The sequence below is a fragment of the Phalacrocorax aristotelis genome, chromosome 5, assembly GCF_949628215.1.
Source record: "Phalacrocorax aristotelis chromosome 5, bGulAri2.1, whole genome shotgun sequence".
Lineage (NCBI taxonomy): Eukaryota > Metazoa > Chordata > Aves > Suliformes > Phalacrocoracidae > Phalacrocorax > Phalacrocorax aristotelis.
In genome coordinates this window covers 57919255-57941196 of record NC_134280.1, presented here as the reverse complement: position 1 = coordinate 57941196, position 21942 = coordinate 57919255, and the positions used below count along the sequence as shown (strand labels likewise).

The window sequence follows — 21942 nt, the reverse complement described above, 5'->3', positions numbered from 1 at the left end:
GACCCAACATTGATTTCTTTCTTCTCTTTAACGTTACCATATTTAGATGCAGTTCTAAATCACTGCATGCTCTGGGTTTGTCAGTGAAATGCTAAGTGTCACATTTTGTTCCTAGTGAAATTCTTGTGTGTGTGTGTGTGTAGCCTGCAGTTTACCATGCTGTCCTGACATGGAGGCTGCTTACTTTTACAAGGTCAGGTTGGAAAGGTGGCCACATTCCCTGAATAAGAAAGCCAGAAGGCCAGAGCATGCCCTTTCATTAGACAGCCCAGGACTCCCTTCTCACAGGAAAGGAGGGAGAACGAATGCTATGGAATTTAAAATAACTATTTCAGCTCTTTTGTAGCCTGGAAAATGTTACTCTTGGGCAATATTTTGATAATGACCGCTATTGGGCCAGATGTTCAGCACATGTAGATTAGTGTATTTCCATTGACTTTAGTGGAACTAGGCCAGTTTACGCCATCTAAGGATCTGTCCCCTCAGCTTGCTTTCTAAACCAGTAGTGATTTTAGATAAGGAGATGCAATATTATATGTCAGAGTTCCAGTTTCCAGCAGAGGGGAAAAAGAAAATTAATGTTCATATTTACCACATCAATGTGAGAACAGAATAAACTGTGACAAAGTATCAAAGTAATTAGAATAATCAAATTTAAAAATGCCAAATGTAACAGACTTGCTTTGTTTTGCAGTGGGTGTTTTCTTCGTCAAAACATTTCTAGGTGGCCAGCTACTTCTCAAAGCTTCTGATATCACTTAGGTCAGTGGAGTGGAATAAATTGAATGTATTAACCTGAAAAAGATCCCAAACTTTTGTTGTTTGTTGTTAAGGTTTGGTGTGTTGTGGGGTTTGTTTGTTTGTTTGTTTTTGTTTTAAAATTCATACAGACTCATGCAGGGGCTCTAAGAAACGGGATGAGCTCTGTGAGCTGGGTGCATTCCTTCTGCCTTTCTATTCTGCTCCCATTCAACACTTATAATGGTAATGAAGTCTAATTACAAATGCATGTGACTGCCTGTTGTAATCTGTCAGTGTGTTTCTGAAAAACCTTGTGCCAGTTCAGTATTGGTCATTAGATAATAAGGATTGATAAAACGTAAGGGGCAAAATGTTAAAAATGCTACTATCGATTAGAACGCACCTTAATAATGAAACCATGGGCCTGGGGACGAAAGCCATGGATCATTTTGACAATTCGGCCTTAGATTGTGGATGAGACAGAGTGGGGACAATTAATCCCTCAGAGCCACAAATCACAAATAAAGTAGTTGCAGCTCATTACAACCTGACCTTGCTAAATGGCCTTGAAAACATAAGTGACCTTCTAGTATTTGAAAAGATTACAAAGCTCTGTTGAGAATTATTTTTTTTTTTTTTAATGTTTGGGAACCACACGACTTAATTTTAACAGAACTATCTTGATGAAAGAAGCTTTTAACTTCACCATCTTTCATGAACCAAATTGCTAGTGTCTTGTGGAACTGATGGCAATACTGTAGGGGAATGTTCGGGAAAGATCTTAAAAGTCAAAAGTCTTGCTCTGTGCAATTAATCAGTGGAAGATTGTGCTACAATAGCTTTGAAGAGACAATAGTTTCAATGAACTATCTGGTAATTCCAGTTAGGGCTTTTATAAATGATCTGGCATTATTGGAGCACTGCATAATTACGGGAAAACATACTCCTTTGTGCACTGCAGCCAAGTCCAGTCCCAAAACTTGGGAATATGTTCAGCAAAGTATTTCATGAACTCTCCTCATGTTCCCACCTTAGTGGGAATAAGGAGAGAGCATGTGTTTTGCATTTCTGTCCATTCACATGCACTGCAGATCTGATGTTCTTTGGCTAAGTGGAGTCACAATTTCAGTGCCTTGTCATGGGCTAGTGTGTATGGAAATCACAAAGTGTTAAGCTAGTTTATTGCATGGCTAATCAAACATCCCATGATAAATAGCTAGATTCACATCTGTAAATATTCTGTTTCAAACTGTACACAAAAAACTGAGTTTCTAATTAAATAGTCCACCCTAATTTGGTCCTTAACACTAAGTCAGGCTAGCTCTTACATCATCTTCCTGCTGACTGTGGTAGGAGACATTCTTTCAGCTCATTCCTGAGAAAAGGTGATGACCACAATCCCTGATATTGTCTTAACTGTGCAATGAGTTTGCAGTGCTGGCTGATTTCATTGTGCTTTGAACTAGGCCCATGTGTGACTCTCTGCTATTACTCCTTCCCTTCAATGTATCTGAATGAGATGCTTCTAAGTGTCCTCATTATACATGAAATTAAGTTTGTCCCTGAGTACTGCATCCCCTCCACTAGATAAATGCGATTTCCCTTAAGACCCCACTTCTCTGTAAATACAAGAGACTTGTAGCTTTCTGTGAGGATCAATGGTCTTTGCCTATTCTAGACAAGAGATAGGGTCTGCTATAGTGCTGAGGGCTACTCATTAAGGATGCTCTACCCATGCACCTCATGGTTGTGGTAAAAGAGACGCAACTAGTGTGACTTCAGTGATGGCTGTGTGGCTGCAGGGAATGGAGAGAACAGGTCCAAGTTCCCCAGTTCTTCAGTGTTTAGGCAAAAGCATCGAGTATCTTACGGTAGTCTGGAACCACTGCAATAGATCATAGATCTACTGAAGCATACTGAGTCTGAGAAATGGCACTTGGTAGATAATATTTTCTGCAAAAGTGGAGTTTTCAAGATAGCCCTAAAATACAGCTCCATGTAGAGGATGTTGCAAAAACTCTGCTGAAAGTGTCATAAGCAGAAATGAGCACTGTGCATGGAATAAATTATTTCAGTCCACTGGCTGTGTAGGGAGTGAGGTGAAGGAATCTCCACGCTGCTGCTAGAGGAACCATGAGAGCCTACTCTCACAGCAACTGGATTTGGGTACAGCTTCCAGGTTGTTTTACCCTGGCATTACTAGAACTGATCTTCGGCTGTGGTAGAGCTCCCTCCTTGACACTGGGCTTGGATGACAGTTCTTTCTGCATTGGCAGTGACAGAGAGAAGGCTATGTGGTATCACCATATGCAATACATGGATATCGGCTCTGTGCCTCTCTTATCAGCCCAGAAAACAGATGAACAAAATGGATTCCTCCGAAGCTCCATTTGATAACTTCACAGTGACAGCCAGGGAAAAACTCAGCCTATACCCTAGATGTAGCAGAGTTAGTAGTTCTGGTCAGAAAGCATTGTGGCATTTTCAACACCTCAATGGCAGAGCAGTACCACTTTTTGAGTTAACACACCATCTCCTGACCTTGCAGCGAGCAACCCCAACTGCTTTTGAGAGACTCCTTTTCAAGAGCTTCAGCTGTAGTAATGTTCTCATAACAGTGATAGTCATGGTCATACACTTGTAGGTATACACAGTAGGGTGTGACACAACTCAATTACTGGAAGTAGGATTGGGGATCAACTGGAATAAAATGATTGCTTGTAAGAAAAAATCATTCAACCATTTATTAAGTACAGCAAGAAACTGCAGGTAATCCCATACAGAAGTGTGTGACCAGGACAACTAGAGCTATTACTTTGACACTTCAAACTTCTTCTTTTTGAATGGGTATTTAAACAGCGTTTCCAATAGCATGAAAGGTGATTTAAGCATCAAACCAAAAGTTTCCTTTACCTTCCTTACTTAGTAGCTCCACTTAGTGGCTAACCGGATAAAACACCGTTTTCTTTAGCATCTGTGTTACCCGGTGCTATTGTGCAGGTTGCTCTTTCCCTCAACTCCCATCTTCTGCAGACACACAGCACCGCCGAGCACTGCAGTAGTGTCAAAGACCAAGAAGTGCACTAACTGCAGAGCGGAAAAAATTCCCTGCTGATTCTCTGCTGAACTGAGTTATTCTCGTATCAAACCTTATGTCCGTGAATGTATCTGTATCGAGTTCTTGTGTAGTTCTACTTTCCTTTGCAAATTCGTAGGTCGTATGGAGTAGTAAATCATAGCAGCTCAGCACGCAGCCTTCCACCTTCATGGACAACACTCTCTGCTTGGATTCAGTCCGGCCTCCTCTGCAGGCTTTCTGCTGTTTGAATCCTCATTGTGCCTCATTTCCTTTCTGGCTTCCAGGGATGAATTGTCTCCCTGTATATTGCATTTAATGGGGAATATGATTTTTAGGAGCTGTTAGGCATGCTTAAAGAATGCTTTGGGGGAAAAATTCTTCAGAGGAGCAGAGTTTCTGGCTTCAGTAAGGTGAGATCCCAATTTGTTCATCTTCGTATAAAAGCCTGAAGTAGTATCTCAAAGCTAAAAGTAGAAATAATTGAAGCAGCTGAGGAATTTTGGTGTTTCCAACATGTGGAAGAAGCAGAGAGGTGATTCTTAGGTGCATAGATGTGGACATTGATAAACACTGGCCTTTCAAGAATGGGATATCTAATTTCTCCAAGCAGGGAAACTCCTGACTGCTTTTCTTAAGAAGTTGTTGTTTTGGAGAAGGGAGCTAGTGTTGTAGGTGTACATTTGGCACTTGTATATATACTCTGCCTATGCTTTAAGCATAGCTGCATATGGCTTGCTTTCTAATGCAGGAATCATTCAGAGTACTGGCAGTGTAATATATAAAATATTTGGGCATTATGGAGGCTCTGTAAGTCACTGTAATGAAAACAAATTACCTTTTCCTTTGTATTTAAGCACTTGGCTCTCTTGTAGTGTGATGAAGCAGCAAGGTAAGAAGGAGTAGGAGCTCCCAGGTCCAGTTGTGTAACCGTGCTAGCTGCTGTCTGGGTTGTAGCATCTCAGAGGAGCAGAAGACCCACTGGAGGTAGCTTCTGTGGCTAGCTATGGGACCTTGCTGGGTAGGAGAGAGGTAGAAGGAGTAGATACTACTGGGAAAAGGCACATACAATTCTTGGAGGAGTGAAGGGAAGCCTGTTTCTGCAGCATGCATTTTACATAAAGAAAATTTCCAGTTTTTAGCTGCAGCATTTTTGTCTGTTTTATTTGGTGAAGACCACATCAGTGTGCTTAGCTGCTTTTCTAAATGCATAAGGTCTGTTTCTGCATGAGAGCTCCAATGCTCAATTTGGTTTAGTTCCTTATATGAATCAACATTGTTAATTTTGCTGTCCTATCACTATAGCATACTCCAGCAGTTGTGCAAGTGGGATCTTGACTTAGCACAGCTCTTTCACCATGAGTAGTGGACTGAACGCTCTTGTGAATTCGCATCTTATTTTCTGCAGGTTTTCCTCTTCGCTTCACTCAGCACTGCCCCACCAATGTGCAGCTATTCTGGCCACCCGAGCAGCTGATGTACCCCGGCTTCTCAGAGCTCAGGCAGCTGATGCCACTGAGGCCTCGTTCAGAGACTGAATGGCTCGTACTTGCTGTATGCATTTGTCTGTCACTACAGCGTGGTCATTTTTGTACTCAGGAGTGGGGCCACGTGGCAACTCCTTAGTGGGTCTCTTGAGCATTTACATAGCCTAAACACCAGGGATCATCTGGCTGCAGAGTAAGCACCTGCATATTCGGGGTCTTTGTGTCAACAGAAGTACCCTGTTTTATTGGTTCCCTCCACTTTTAATAACTGAAATTCATTCATATTTATGATGTGAGTTCCCAAGTATCTGTGTCCAGTGCTCTTTACTACTTAGAAGTCCAATAATGTTTTTCACAGTGCAAGCCAAAGATGGTGCTTAGGTTTCCTTTAGGTTGGTATATTGAGCATTGACCTGCATATTGAATTGATGTGATGAACCACATGGATGTCAGGCCAGGTCTAAGTCACGTCAAATATAAGTTCTTGGTACCTAGCTTAGAAACTTCGTTTTTTTCTTATGTAAGTCTATAAATGCATATACAAGCTCTTTTTCCCCTCTGTTTGAAATGTAAAAAAAAAAAAAGTTCCTATTCTTTCCAGAAAAAATGAAGACAAAGAACATTTTGTGTGTTCTTGTGTATGTTTGATAAGCTCCATCACACTGTTCTTCAGCCTTAATCTAAAAATGTTGTGGGATCATTATCTTTTTCTATTCCAGTGAAAATCTATTAGGGAAAAGACTGAAAAATCTGTTTTTTCATTTGATCAGTAGAGATTTGGTAGTAGCTGAATTCCCTGAAATTATTGCCTGTACATCACACACCAAGCACAATATTGCAGGTGTTGAGCAAAATCTTCCTGAGGATTACTTTTTGTAGATTTTTAAGCTACTGTGGCATCAAGAGCTGGAAGTTCAAGTGTATGCCTACACGGAGCAGTGCAGCGTGCTGCTGGGGATGCTGAGGGGAGGAAGTCAGCTCCCTGCTCTGAGCACAGTGCTGGCCAGCAAGGCTGACAGCAAGGAGGTGCTCTTGGGGTTTCAAGGTTCTGCTCTTGCTCAGACCAGGGAGGGAGGAGGAAAATCTACTTAACTGCAGAGCTGATCATCAATCTGGTAAAAGGATTTGGCTAGGACTGGGACCTAAAAGTGAGCAAGAAAGAACTTGTGGAAATAAGGATGGGAAATGTTGCCATTGACATAAGGCATGACAGGAAATTTGGAGGAGTGTGGATATGGGTTGGGGTAGGAGACAGAAAGAAAGGTAGGATTGGGAACCTGAGGGTAATGGATAGGAGAGAGACCAGAACTAACAAATAGGAGTAAGAGGAAGAGTAAATACTGCTAGGGTGAATCTGGACAAGCCATAGACTACAGTCCTGAATAGAAGGCTGGGATGGGAAACTTGCACTGGAGGAGTTTAGGGTTGCATTTGCAAAAATATTGCTGTGAGGCAAGGACTGGAAGTGGAGAAGAACATGAGAGAAGAGTGAGTGCAATGGGAAGTAGTAGTTGGGGACCAAAGGTCATTCGTCTCTAGACACAAGAGGGAAAGCCAAGATACATGGCACCCTGTGTTCCTGTCATGCAGGAGGTCCCTGGGAAACCTGCATCCCTTTTAGCCCTCCCTTCAGCCTGCTCTGTGTGCAGGCTACCATTGCTATTATTGCTTGTGTGACCAAAGCCTCTCCTATGGACCATGAGGCACCAGCCCTGTATTTCAGTATCAGTGCTGTTCCATACAATAGATTTTTTCCAGGCTTTCTTTTTCTCTCCCCTTCTGTATTTTTTTAACAGCCTATGAAAATATAGATAAAAGGGTACAAAACCATGAATGTTGCAATAAAACCAAGCACTTAAAAAAAAAAAAAGAAAAAGAAAAAAGAATAATGCGGTCCATGAAGCTTTAATTGGCCCCCCTTGTGTGTATACATTTTGATACTGTCTCTAATTACATGGTCACACACTGCTTTTTCCCATGGACCCCTGCATCGTTCTGTGCACTAAGTAGAAGGTGTTTGCTGAATGAGTGCAGCTTTAAGTTGTTTTATTCTCACTGTGGCACAGGTAGTCCTAGGCTTACCTTACTGTATACTGCTCAAGACCAGGACTGAACATGGAATTACTAATTTCCTTGTGGGTTTTTCATCACTACCTGTTTTGCAAACAATAATTTTTATTTTTGAAATGCACTTGCTCTGAGATGAGTGGTAGGGCTCGCCTGCTCCCGCATGTGGAAAAAGGGGATGCAGGGTGGTTAGGTCTGAGATAGAAGGGGCCCAATGTTCTCCTGGATCTCCACAGTGTAAGTCAGGCTATGTGTTCAGACCAGGCTGCCCATTTACTCCAGTTTGCAGCTGATGGGTGCAGAGTCTTCTATGATACGGACTTCTTTCTCAGGCACTATTTCTCAAGACACAGAAAGTGAAGATGCTACAAATAATGAATGCCATGAGAAGGTGAGTGCAAATGACTTGTCTGAGATTTTGTAGGAACCAGCGGTGAAGACTAGCTGTAATCTGCAAGGGTAGAATTCAAGAGAGTTAACCCTGTGACCGTTTATTCCCTGGCTTAGTCCCTTGCCTTATTTATTTCTCATTTCCTGGTCTCTGCAATGAGCAAATGAAGATTGTGTATGCAGGCAGTCTCCTTCACTGCTTGGGACAAATTTGAAGTATTGGTTTGGGATGAATGATGTTGGAATCATCTGGAAAAGAGGTCATTGTTCAGTCAGTGTATTGTCATGGACATGCACAGGGTGGAGTCTGATTTAAGATTGTGCAGAGGATATTAATTATGGCATCTTAAAACTTCTGAGTGCTTTGCTTTGCAACCTGAATGTTCTTCTAATGTAGTTTGTGTGTACATGTCTTTAATATATATTGTTTTTTCACTTATGAAAAGATGTTAACAGGCTGCACTCTTCAAATACTTTTATAAAAATTCAGAATTTAGCTTTCTGAACAGGTTTTTGAAATCAATACAGAGAGAGCTGCTAACAGGAGGTAAACTACAAACCACAAACACTTTCAATAGGATAGCTCTTTTTATATAACATTTGATATCATTTTCACAGCATGATCTCTACTTTCATACTGTGATAGCTTTTACCTGGAGTTTAGATGATTCATTTTTGTAGTGGATACTTAACTTTTATATGAGGAAAATGCAAGAGAAGCCAGCACAGCATTAAATGAACTATAGTTGCAGCATTAAATGAACTGCAGTACAGTAATAATGTAGAATGCTCAGATCCTTGCCATTGCACAGGGTTGGATTCATGAATGCTCTATGGATCCATAAGTGAGGGGATATAGAGGCCTGGAATTTTTCTCACAGCTTTTTGGCATATCAAAATAAATTTTTGAAAGTAGACGGGGCACTTAGAGCTTGTTTAGTAATTGTTAGAAATTCTTATAGAATTCTGCTTGAAAATTGACTATGATTTCCCGTTGGTGTAGACCTTGGAGAGACACGTGACTACAGCAGTGTGTTTTCCTCATCTTTTCTTTCTCTGAAGTTTTTAAAAGACTAGAAGTCCTAGCTTTATGCTGACTTCTACAGTAACTACTGGGAGGAGGGAGAACATTTTTTTTTAACTTTCATGTTAATGGTGACTATTGTTTCAGAGAGATCCAGAGTTTTGTGTGCTTTATATGGAGTACATGGAATTAACTCTGTTATTTTGGGTTTTCTGGAAAATGATGACTGTGGTTGAAGTTTTTTGGGCTACTCTGCCAAGCTTCTGTTTCCACATGCTTGTAACCGCTTATGAACCATTTTTAAATGAAGTTTTCTGTATAAGATTCCAACCAGTTTTCATGTCTACTAATTTCTGAATAATGCAAAAATGAAAAAACTAAAACACATTATTTTGATGCTGCTGAAAAATAGTTTAAGGAAAAAATTTAATACTTTGCCTTATTTCCTCTGTTCAGCCCATCATCAACCTCCTCCTCTTCTTCAGGTTTCCATTACACTCTCATTTCACTTTTCTTCTCCAAGAACCTACATGTAAAAACATACATGAGAAATGGCCTGACGGTCACATGCTGTTAGAAATCTGTCAGACTCAAAGCTAGTAATCAGAAATCATCTCCTCAGAGCTTCTGGAGGGAAGGAACAAACTGGTTTATAACATAGGGCGGATAAGGTTGAGCTGGACTAATTTTTTTAAATTCTTGTTAAGGTTTTTGTTTCTAATTTAGTTCTTACTTTAGAAACAAATAATAAAGGAAACCTTCCTCCTTACTACAAACCAAACAGCCCTTTCTCATTTCAAAAGAAACAAGTCTTGTAGCTATTCTACTGTTTTTATAAATGGAGGATCAACCTGACTCTGTCAAAGACTATCTCGCAGGACCTGCACTGCACTTGGTCAAGGTGAAGGTGTTCAGCCCTTTCTACATTTGTCATAATTAAATATTGTAAAGCCATTTTAAAATGAATGAGACAATTGAGCACTACGAGTTTTGCTAATAGGGGCTGAAAGTTCTATCCTGGAGTTTCATGCATGTTTGAAAGTAGCTACCCTTGATGATTATCTCCGGTACTTTTCTGTACTGAACAGCATACTGTGTTGAATCGATATTTCTTCTGCTCCCTGAGGTTCTTAATTCACATGTTCAGAAAGCTTCATGTTTTGTATTCCTACAAAACCTCAAATACACACAGAAATGCATGTTAAAAGGCTCCTGCTTGCACCCCATCTGTATGAGCTTATCACCAACGACTGAGTGAGATTTGCTTTACAGCTTGAACCTTTGTGCATAGGCACTCTCCTCCCTGCCTAGCTCTGTCTTGGGACTCTTCTGTTTCTCCTGCTGGAACTCAGGAGGCAGGTTTTACCTACAGTGTGTTTTACAGTGCATGCATGGACTGCAGTGCCTGACTTCTTCCCACCCCGCTGTTTAAGAATTGCATATCTGAACTTATTTCAAGGAGGTTAAATTATTCCTAACCTTAAGTAGAATAATGTTATTTCCAGAGCTTCCTAACATAATTTTTATTTCTAATGGTGTAGGGATTCTAGTCAAGGTCATAGCCTGCGTGTGCTAGCTGCTGTACAAACATGTTATGACAGTTGCTCTCTGGAGGAGGAACCATAACTCCTAAGAAGATGGCTGGCTGTGCTTTTGGATTTCTGTCCCTTAATGTTAAGTTTCAGTGCAAACACTCGGATTGGTGAAGCAGGGCTGATTTATACCTGCTGAGGACTCTGCTCAAGAACTCAAATTTGAGACTCTCTCAAATTTAGATTTAGTTGTATAAAGCAACAAAAAGTCTTCAGGTTCTTGCAGGTGACTTACACTGTCTGTAAAGTTTCTTGAAGGGAAATTTAATCCATTTTCATCAACTTACCTTTTTCTTGAGCTGTACAAATTCAAAAAGATCTTTCTACGTGGTTGGAGCCTGCCATATGTTTAAATTATAAGGCATGGGGCAGGGGTAAGAGGGAGGGCAAACTTCTAGGATAAGCAAATACTGGATTTTCTGACAACCTTTTGGTAAATGAAGCCAGGTACACATTGCTGCTTCAAGAAATTACTGCATGTGGCAGATTTAACATTGCAGTCATTCACCTTTCCCTTCACAGAATCTCCTTTTCAGTCTAGCTTTCAGTGTCCTGCTGTTGCATCTCAAAAGTGTATCCAAACTGAGTAGTGTTCAGGACAAGTATCTCTCCTTCCTCTCCTCACCATTCTCTCATTATGGAGGACCTGTGCTCTGGGAGGGATGTTAAGGATTATTGCTCTGAATGAGAAATGCTCTGCGGGAGAGCACTATGTGAAGCAAAAGCTGCTATAAGTTACTGTGCTTGGAAACTAAAAGGTAACTCTTCTCTGGGAGCTTTCTGCACCAGAGCAGAAGCATAGGCTGATAGCAAGCATCTGCCAATGCAAGCAGAAGCCAGAAAGCAGCCTTGGCAGGGAAGAGGCATAGGTGCTTGGGACCTAGTCCTTAGAGACTTTGTCAGGGGTGGGAACTGCCTGCCATTGTGCACTGTGTCCTCTGCTCTAGGCTGCTTTTTCTAAGCGGGCTGCACAGCAGAGCAGCTTTGCAGTAAAGCTGCAGTCAGGCCTGGAGGTTGGAGATCTCCCTCTGTGATATTTTTTCACGAGGTGGTGAATCTAGTAAGAATCAAAGGTGGCCAGAGGGGAATCCCAAAGCTTTCAAATCCTGGAATCCCTGCAGTGACACTTCAATCATCAGTCTTAACTTTGAACAAACAGGTCAAAGACACTCCCTGTGAAAACCTTTTCATTTAATTAGGCTTCCTCATGTGATTAAAACTGCCTTTGATATGGTTTATTAACAGTTTCAGTCCCAAGTTAACATCTTACCAGTATAAATTTGGACATTGGTCTCTGACCCGTCCTTTTTTTGTTAGGAAAGGTTTCAACTGAGTCAGCAGCTTGGCAAGCAAGAGAGAATGCAGGATGAACTAAGCAACTGTGTCTTGCAGAACAGCTGCTCAGACCCTAAGGCTTAGGATCTGTCTTTCATTGCATGCAAGGATTCTCCAAATGGTAAAATTGTGTGTTATCAATGGAAGGGTAGTTTGCCCTGATTTTTAATTTTCCCCAGTATGAACACTGGAGCATACAGAGACTGTTGTTAATAGAATAAGAACGGCGTCTATGTTTATATGACCCTTGTTATGAGGATTTTAATTGTCTGTTACCAAGCTCTATTTAAAAAAAAAAAAAAGGCAGTAGGTAATTATTACAACAGGACCACAGATGAAGTTGCTGAAATGCCAGATAGTTTAAGTCTTAAGATCAGTGGTAAGTCCTATCACAAGATTTCAGGCCAAGTCAGAATCTACATATTCTTAAAGTCCCAGGCATCCTGGTGAGAGGCCGTAAAGAGGCCAGGCACAAAGTCAGATTCATTTAATTTCATCTTCCAAAGAAACATGATATCAACTTCACCTTGAGCTAAAATTTGTCCTCTGATCTGATAAAATCATTATTTGCCAATAAAATATGGGACAATTCTCCTACCTGCTCCCCCACCCCCTGCTGTGCATACTGGCACTCTGTCTTCAGTTACAGATCATGTGGAGTGGTACCTTGGTGTGAAAGCAGCTTTTGATTGCAAGCAGAAGCTGCCACGTTACCCAAGATGATACCTCTGATTAACTGTCTCGTAGTCGTGGCCACAGAGGGCTTGACATCACAAATTAAGGGCAGTGTTTCACGTTCCATCTTGAATCTGCTGCCATTTGCTGACTGCAACCAAGAATTGAGTTTTCTTGCAGAAAACTCAAGAATTGAGTTTTCTTACAGAAGTTGTCAATAGGAAGAATAATTAGGCTTCTGTCACCAAGTGAGACTTAATAAAAATACACCAAGAACTAATGATCAGGCTGACTTTCAGTCAGAATTAGAGAAATGATTGTTATGGGTGTTCATCCCTCCACTTCTCTCATTTTTTTCAAGTGCAGACCCTCATCTCATCACAAGGAAAATCCTCCCTCAGGCAGAACAGCTGACAGCTACACTTTAATCTGCTGATTCTGATCCCAACAGCATTCTGAGTGAGGGGAAAAAAATCAAGTGTATTTGACCCTTAACAAACTGAGTTGCAGTATTTACCAGGATTTTAAATTATTGTCTTTCAAAATATTTAAGTATGAGCAGGTGTTTATGTAAATGATGATTTGTTAATTTGTCTAATAGAGCTGTTTTTTTCCCTTCCTCCTATTATTCATTTCACTATTTTGCTTCTGGAATAGAGCTGTGATCTGGATTTACAATCAGACCATTGTTTTTAGTTGAGTTCATTGAAAAGGTAAGATTGTATGTAATAAAGTCCAATAATGACATTTGTATTTTTCTGTATGTAAAACTCACTTGAAAGAGCTTTGCATGCACAAGGTAAAATAAGTGACTGGGAAAGGTAACGATAAAGATGACCTGATCAGCTCAATTTGCCCAATGAAATAAGCATCATGACACATTGGAAAATACAGAAGACTTTTAACTACTAGAAACTACTGCTTAGAAAAACTGCCTTTACTAGCTCTTTTTAGTACTTGTAGTGGGCCTATATATAAAGACTTTGTGACTAAGCACATGTGCTTTAAGTTACACAGTAAACTGAGTGTGTCCCCATACCTCTGATAATATCATATATCATATCATATAGACAGTATGTGCCCAAAGTAGAGTAACAGGTCCGAAGCAGCTTATTTGTAACTGGTGGTATTATCATAATAGAGGTAGCTGGGCTGTCATCTTGCATTTGTTTACCTGAATAGCAAGAATTTCTTTGGTCTGGCCAAGCTCGCCTTAGAGTCACAGGAACTGCAGCTGAGGAGAACGTGCGACAAATACGGCTCCAGAGTGTCTTTTTGTAAACCTCCAGTTGTGAGGCATATCAAGGGCTTGAGCATAGCTGCTTATCTTCTTTCTCCTGAGATGGCCCCAAGCACTATCTGTTGGGGCAGTAGATGATCCCTGGATCTCAGTGACATCTGACCACACCCTTTTCCTGATTTCTGTCCTTGTTCTGCAAAAGAAGTGGCACAGAACAAGCTCTGGAGGTCTCCAGCATCACAAGACTTTCAAAATAGGGTTACTCCTTGCTACTTGTATAAATGCAAGTCAGGCACAGTCAGAGTGCATGTTTTGGTCTGTGGTGTTCTAAACCTGTTTTGACTTTCTACACCACTTAGCAGCTGGGGGGGAGCAAGGTGAGCAGGCAAGGTGGGGCCCTCCTGCTCTTCCAGGAGTCAGTCAGTGGGATATTGCCCTTATATCCCAGGTCTAACAGTTACACTGAGCTGACTAGCTAGTCATTTCATAATCATGCCTAGTCAACACGGTTAACTTTCTGGCAAGGATTTTTATTTTAATATCCACTTTTGAGAAAGTAACATGAACGTTTATAGCAACTGATCGTCATTGTGCTAATGCAGCCAAATTGCTTTTCACTCACTTTTATCAGGAATATTTTCAAACTTTAGTTTTCAGAAAAACCCAAACTGCTGCTGCCCGGAGAGATAGGATATACAACAGAGGATATGACCTTTCTGAATGTTTTCTTATCAGGCAGCATAAGTACTATATGTCCCACTAAGCTGCTTCAATAGAACCTTGTCAAGTTATCACATTACTCGACATGTTGCTGATAATGAATACATAAAAGCTTTAGATATTGAGAACTCAGAGGAAATAAATAAGATTTACTGAAAAACTGCTCAACATATATCCCAGGGCCACATTTTTTTTTCCACGTGGGTTATGTACTGACTTTGGTCCCTTAGATAAATGGCATGATGCAAGAGTTTCAGCTTCTTGAAATGTAAAGTGCAGATGTGGGTAGATAAGTGAAGAAAGTAAATGGTCATCTCTCTCTATTGTGGAGAACTCAATCACATCATAATCATACCAGTCTTATTCTCCAAAACTGCCTGATATTTTGCTTTTCTGCTGCCACATGCTCCTCTAGCTCTGGCTGGTATCTGCAATATCTTCTCTTGTCTCATATTCTCATGAGGGCTGCATGTCAGGGAAGAGTTCATATTAATCCTTGTAATTTTGCCTTAATGTAGATCAATTCTTGTGACTTTGAGGAATTAAAGAAAAAAACAACAAAAGAAAAACCAGCAGACGGAACTAGGATAGACAGCATCAATCCCCTGTGTCACTGCAGTGGAAGGCAGCGTTCGGACTTAGGGGTCAAATAGCACTGGCTGAGAGGCTGCCCAGGGTTTCTTGGCTGATCCCCTCCCCAGCAGGAGGGAAACTTCAGGATCTGATCAAGAGGAATAAGGTGACTTATCCCCTCACTCCTTTTCTGAAATGATGTGCTGGTAGCCACATAGCTTTGGAATGGTTTTGGTTAGTTGATCTTATGTCTTATCTGGGTCTGGAAATCTGTGTGTATCTCTCATCTGTCCTGAAAACAGTCTGAAACCATCTGAGGTTTCACATTTGCTTTATTAGTAATCTCCCAGTATCCTTGAGCAATAAGAGCTGACAGTGCTGAGAAGATGGTTTGTGGCAATGAAGCGTCTGAACTTTGGATGCAGTTTCTGTTAGTTATCAAGGACTTATTCAGCAAGAGCTATTTGTGTGCCTTTGATTGTAGAAGGTAACTTAAAACCTTCTGAATGTGATCTCTGCAAATTCTAACTTGGAAGAGCTGTAAAATTAATGACAGTTAGCTTCTTAAATAAATACCTAATGGAGTAGTTTTAGTAATCTCTGCTTCACAAATATGCATTCTGTTGCCTCTCTAATTCCTAATTTTTAATGTTTAGATTAAATGGATTCACTCCTTTAGTGAAGATGACTTTGACATTTACTTCAGGTTTACTCATTTAGTAGACTACTGTATGCCTAAAGCAAAAAATAAAAGCTAATATTTTCCCATTTTAAAATGATGTTGAGCACCTGCAAATTGCTAACCTACAAAAAGGCACCTGTAGAAGTTGTTCTTTATTTCCTTCTAGTGCCCTGAGAACTATCTTTCTCCAGAAGGCTGTGCTTTCATTCTGGGCTCCTGTTGTATGTAAAGAGACAATCTTATATCTGGTGTCTTGGCTGGTTGAGACTTTTTCTTGTGTTTAAAGTCACCTCTTGTATTTGACTGATCAGGAGGAAGTGGGAAGCGCTATTATGGCACAGTGGCTCACAGTGGCTGTAAGCAATGATATCTAACAATGCCCTAAGGAGCTAGTTAAAAAGTGCCTCACACACTCAGGAAAGCACTTTAATGTTACTGCATTAGAAAGCTGTCAGTTGCTTGTTGGGCAAAACAGACTTTTTTGCGCTGTAAGGATTATTGAAGCATTTGTTACACAGTAATTTGGAAATCATAATAAAACATTTCTAATTTTATTTCCCCCAGCAAACAACTAATGGATCTAGTGCATAGGAAGCCCGTACAGCATGCTACAGAGCCGTGAAATCTTGTTCATTCTCCTAATTGGGAGGGCAGGGGATAGAAGCTGTAGCTATTTTTTTATTTAAGTATCCTTCCCAGAAATAGAATTTTGAAAGGCAGAGGTAGGAAATGGTATCTTTTCAACTTTTCCACTGCCCTAAACACTTGGTATGTTTGGGCAAATACATTTTAGTGTTGTTTAAATGACATGTTAAATGCTGATGAAGTGTCAGAACTCTAGCAGGTGACTTAAATGTTCTCAGTAGTCCCCCATAACAGGAACCTTGGCAAAATGGTAATAGATGAATAGAGATTAGATTTTACAAAATCCTAAGAGGGTGACTGGCAAGAAGTGCTTTGTAGAGGACACCCTTCAGTGGTCTCTACAGGCCAATGTATTACATGGTTGAAGAGAAATGAGTGATACTTAAAAGGAAAAAAAATTTTTCTAAACTGTTTCTTTAGAGTGGCTAACTTGTCTCTTTACCACATTGTTATTTCCTTCATGAATTCTCTTTGGACTTGGAGAAGTAGAAATCTGATCCAAAAATCATGCACAAGTCTTTAGTAGCCATTATAGAGTTGATGTTAGATATGCTTAGGTCCAGATATCTAAAGATGCATCTTGATATTTTTCAGTTAAACTTTAAATACAGATCCATAATTAAAAAACCAAAATAAATAGCCTCACATCAAGGAAGGGAGAAGAAAAAAGTAATAGAGTGTGATGATTTGCTGAATTTCAACCTTAAGTTGTGGCCAAACCTGATCACATACTACTGAAAATGTTAACTGTAATTGTTCTGTGAATAAGTTGGGTGAATTTTTGCAGAATTGGCATTTCCATGCATCCAAAACATCACAGGCCTGAGGATATAGCAATGACAAAGTTGCATTAGGGGATTTATAAATCTGTTGAATGGGTTTGCAGTTGGAAATCCAGAGCACTTAGCTGCATCTGAGCAGAGGCTGGTATACTCTATTTATTTACTACCCTCAAAAATTTCAGGTAAAGTTCTCCTTTAAAAAAAATTCTCGCAAAACAAAAAAAGCACCCTATCTTGGGAAAATAATTTTTAAAATGTGTGTATACAAATAATTTTTCTTGTCAACTAAGACCAAATCAATTTATTACACCATATATTCTAAGAAATACTTGCATGCAAACTTGCTTTCTTGAATTCTGAGATCAAGATGAAAATTGTCTTACGTTGTCCATCAGTCACACTTACTGGAACAGCCCTTCATGAGCTAGGGCTTGTATTGTTCAAACCTGGATATTAGATGAGCTGTAGTAGAGTTTGAGTCAGAACTTGAACATGAAAAACTCTGGACAGCATGAATTTTAGCTAAAGGGGTCATGAACCCTTAGCTTCAAAGGGGCAAGCATCAGCACCTATGTTTAAATTTCTAAAAAGCAGTCTTTGGCACAGAGGACAGAATTAAAATCAGAGACTGGAAACCCTGCAATTCCTGACTGATACACAATGGCTACTGTAGAGGAACATTTTATTATTTTAAACTCAGAGGTTTTTAGAAAATTTGTCATTCCAATTTCAGTCCATCTTTGTCAGTATGGAATTCCAAGTAAATTAGACTTGAAAAGCTTGGAAATATTCTCTTTCACAAATTACTTTTGTTTCCTGTCAAATATCATGATGAAACATAGTGTTGAATATGTTTGTTCTGGTATTTTCAATATATGCTGTTAAACATTGGCTGTTCAGATAGCCATATAACACAGAATGCAACACGTGACAGAATACAGGGAAATGGAGAATGAGATGGAAGTCTGGGCAGAAAAGATCAAATACCTCATTTTATTTTTGAATAGCAGCACACATGAGAGATTTCTTTAAGAGAGCATTGCAGCAGAGAGGAGGAGGAGGAGAGGAAGACAGAAGGCCCTGGAAGAAAGTGGAATCAAGTTTCTGAAAACTTCAGCCTTTACAAAGAAGGTCCTTTAGATACAAATAACGTGCAGGTTTATAAAAGAGAGAAGTGGGTTTAGAATTAGGAACTCAGAATACCAGTGAGCATCCAACAATGAATCTTAGCAAAGAAAAATACCTATTGCTGTAGGAGCTCCAGTTGTGCCTTGAAAGTACAATGGAGAAAGGACAGAAGTGAAAAGACAAGTCTATTCTTCTTTCTATTCAGGAAAGGACTGGCCTTCCCTTCTCACAACTGTCATCTCGGTTTGTGCAATGTAGCCCTTCATGAGACCTGGAAGGATGCTTGATGGTAAACTGTCTTCAAGAAAGAACAGTTCATTACAAAAAGCTTTAGAATTTGGGCCTCCTTAACAGCCTTTCAGATAAAAGGGACAGACCAGTCTTTCTTATATGATTTAAGTAAGAGTGTGATCACTGAATAGATCTGCAGGATGGCAACAAGGACAGAGATTTATACAAGAGCTTTAAGAACAGAGGTTTATAATTAATTAGTCAGTGGTGAATCGGTGGAGCATTGGGAAGGAGAAGTAAAGGAGAGACCCACAGTGCTGCTTGCAGGTTAGTCTGAAGTGAAAGCTCTTGGGGTGTGGGCCAGACTGAGAGAGTTCTGCTAAAAGGAAAGAAAAAGCATTAACCTGTGTTCATGCCTGGATTTAATTCCACAAGACACTGCAGGACCTAAAGCAAACCAGTTGGGACCTAAGGTACATCAAGTAACATTTAACCAGTTGTATGTTCTTTTTATGACTTCTGTTTGTGAGGGAGATAAATGCATGTCTTAGGCAATAAAACATTTCCCCTGATTATAGCAAATGGTGTTTCTTTTCCCTCGTAGAATGTAATAGGAATATCAATGTTTTATAACTTGTATTAAAAAAGCCCAAGTTTGATAAAAAATGAAACACATTCAGTAGAGTTGTTATCCCAGGTAAGGTAAAGTACCATTATACAGAGTCATAGGCACAGATCTGCCTATGCAGGCGGATTCACTTATTCACTGTGAATCCAGCCAACCTTCTGCATGCTACGTCCAAAATCCAGATAAGCTTGGAAGAAAAGGCTAGTGAGCAGGATTTTGTAAAGACTACTAAATCTCTAAGCAAACCCAGGTGATACCTTTTATCAAAGGTAACAACTGTCTCATTAAATGCAGCAAATGGAATTTTAAATTGGAACAGAGTTATATAAGGGGTGGTGGGGAGGAAGGCGTCTGAGAGAGTGAGAAAACAGAAGAGAACCCACTCAGAAAAATTATCCTGGGAAGAGTGTCCGATTTTTCTAACATTTCTAATCACTAACATCTCCAGAGTTGTGTGGGTATCTGTGAAAGTAGAATTTGTCCCCAGTAGAGCTTGAATAGTGTGTTAAGCAGATGTTTTATTTCAGGAACGTAAATATGTAAAATAGATATGCCAAAATATTTTCTTTGATATGGAATAATAAAATCAAAGGAAAGGGTGATACAAGCTTGTCTTTCCTTTCTGTATAGTGAGCTCCCGTTTTGTGCTTGCTTGTGTAGTTGTATGTCTTCTGGGGCTAAAATTTCCAAGCCTGCAAAGTTTCCAGGAACTTAGGTCTTTTCCCTTTCTGTGTTGTGACAAAACCAAACTCTCCCAGCATATGCTTCCTGTCTGTCCAGTAGAGACACCTGTGTTAGTACAGCCAAAAACCTGCCAACTTGGGAGTTTGCCTTAGAGGAGGAAGTCTCTCCCTCAGGTGGTTTGGAGCAGGGTCCTCACTCTGCCCTCATCGCCAGCCTGCTGTGCTGGATGTTCTGGTCAAGGCCATCCACTGGCAAACTCCAGTGTTAGAAGGCAAGAACAGGAGAGCGTGTGTGTGGGATGGTATCTTGGTTTAACCCCAGCTGGCGACTAAGCACCACACAGCCGCTTGCTCACTCCCCTCCCCTGGTGGGATGGGGGAGAGAATCGGAAGAGTAAAAGTGAGAAAACTCGTGGGTTGAGATAAAGGCGGTTTAACAGATAAAGCAAAAGCCATGCACACAAACAAAGCAAACCAAGGAATTCATTCACTCCTTCCCATGGGCAGGCAGGGGATCAGCCATCTCCAGGAAAGCAGGGCTCCATCACGCGTAACGGTTACTTGGGAGGACAAATGCCATCACTCAGAAAACCCCCCTTCCTTCTTCTTCCCCCAGCTTTATATGCTGAGCATGACGTCATATGGTGTGGAATATCCCTTGGGTCAGTTGGGGTCAGCTGTCCTGGCCGTGGCCCCTCCCAGCTCCTTGTGCACCCCCAGCCTGCTCGCTGGCGGGGTGGGGTGGGGTGGGGTGAGAGGCAGGAAAGGCCTTGACACTGTGTCAGCCCTGCTCAGCGGTAACTGAAATGTCTCTGTGTTACCAACGCTGTTTTCAGCACAAATCCAAACCATAGCCCCATACTAGCTACTGTGAAGAAAATTAACTCTATCCCAGCCAAAACCAGCACAGAAGGGCAAATGTAACTCACTGGGGAGTGTGCTTGTGGGAACATAATGTACCCTGGTCCCTTCTGCAATGAGTGTTTAATTGTGTCTGTGCCATAGGATAACGGCATCAGGAGGAGCAGAGACACCATCAAGACTGTTCCTTTTGGTTTCCGGAAATGGACTTGAAATTAAACATTTCATCTTAGGTTTTAACAAATGGATATTTGCAGAAAAAGAAAAAAGGCAACCAATGAATAATTGGCAATGGGTCACCTTAAAGATAGTTCTCAGAGTTTTCTTTGCAACATCCTAGAGCTATTGTATCTCATTACAGTAAATCAGAAATTTTCTGTATGCTTCTAGGGGAGCATGTGCTATGTTTCACAAGTTCTGCATATTCCTTAGCTTTCCTAATTCTCTACCAGACTAGTTCTTACTACTTCTCAAAACACTTGTTTCCAAATACCTGATTATTATATATTGCTCCAAGCAAAGGTTTCATATATATGAAGGCAGTATTTTCATGGTCCATATTTCTGAATGGAGGTGTTTACTGCTGTTTGAACTGGGATTTCACTGCAAAATTAAGCAGAATGGTTTTCATGGTTAATTCTTGTGAAATGAGATTTGTTGTAGCAAAGTGTTTGTTTGCTTGATTAGGTGTTTTGTTTTCTATGGTGGTTTTATTTATTTGTTTGTTTGTTTGTTTATAGAAAGGCATTTATAGCAGCCAAGACCTATCTGGCATGGAAGAAGTTTTTAAAAATAGCATATTAGTGCAGTACTGAAAGAGAGCATGGCATAGTTTGGTTAGGAACTGTCTGGGATGAAGCACAATCAAAGAGCTGAGAGACGGGCTGATGGCAGCAAGCTCAGGTTTGGCATGTCATGATGCCGATGTCCTTGAGTGGAGTCCAGCAGGCTGTAACAGAGATCCCAGCCTGCCAATGCTTTCTCTGCATTGCTTTTAAGGTATAAAGTACAATACCAGTAAAAAAATATTGGATGTAATCTCTATTTTATGGAATATTCATGAAGTTCAAGGAACAGATTTCAGGCATTATACATTGGCACGATTTATTTTATTTCATGTTTTATGTAAGCACTGAATTCAGCATACTGTGGTTTTGCATTTGTGCTAGTTTACATTAGCTGTAAATGTGACCTTAGAGTGTTTATATGTAATGTACTGAAGCTTCTCTAGTTGACAATTACCAGGATGTTTCTTGTGCTACACTACAATTGAGACTCACAGATCCTACAAGACAAATTTGTGTAGAATTTTGTTTATCTAGATGTTGCAAAACAGAAAAACAGTTAGTTTAGCTTATCTCTTGTCGTGTTTTCTGCTCTGC

At 40.3% G+C, this 21942-nt stretch overlaps 1 long non-coding RNA gene across 1 annotated transcript in view; it reads left to right on the top strand.

Annotated features, from left to right (window-relative positions):
- Window positions 1-15052, top strand: part of LOC142057876 (uncharacterized) — a 78122-nt gene extending 63070 nt beyond the window's left edge. Inside the window, exon 3 of the long non-coding RNA XR_012660796.1 lies at window positions 14866-15052. This is a non-coding gene — a long non-coding RNA (uncharacterized LOC142057876). The remainder of the gene's footprint in view (window positions 1-14865) is intronic.
- The last annotated feature ends 6890 nt before the right edge of the window (window positions 15053-21942 follow it).